The sequence below is a fragment of the Penaeus monodon genome, chromosome 28, assembly GCF_015228065.2.
Source record: "Penaeus monodon isolate SGIC_2016 chromosome 28, NSTDA_Pmon_1, whole genome shotgun sequence".
In the NCBI taxonomy this organism is placed as follows: Eukaryota; Metazoa; Arthropoda; class Malacostraca; order Decapoda; family Penaeidae; genus Penaeus; species Penaeus monodon.
The window spans coordinates 23,677,177-23,677,457 of NC_051413.1; the positions used below are offsets into that span (position 1 = coordinate 23,677,177).

At 31.7% G+C, this 281-nt stretch overlaps 1 protein-coding gene across 2 annotated transcripts in view; it reads left to right on the top strand.

Annotated features, from left to right (window-relative positions):
- Window positions 1-281, top strand: part of LOC119591424 (dipeptidase 1-like) — a 285,765-nt gene that overhangs the window by 68,759 nt on the left and 216,725 nt on the right. The window lies entirely within an intron of this gene.

The following is a 281-nucleotide window of genomic DNA, read 5'->3' on the forward strand; positions in this document are numbered from 1 at the left end:
CACATAAATGAAATCCGCCAGGCAAAGCTTATGTAAACAAAAACAATAATGAAACGTATTTCTATTTCTTCAAAAAGATTTGAAATTTCTTTGTGTAAAATAATGATACATTTACCCCAGAAATGTTAGTGTTCTGAGGGAGGTAAAGAAGCAGAAATTCCTGGTACTCATTCTTAATCTTCAGTGATAAATGAGTCTATTTTATCATAGTTGCCATTATGAATGCCTGGGGTTTCAATCTTAATAGTGTATTCCTGCGAATATTCAGTTATTTTCAGGAA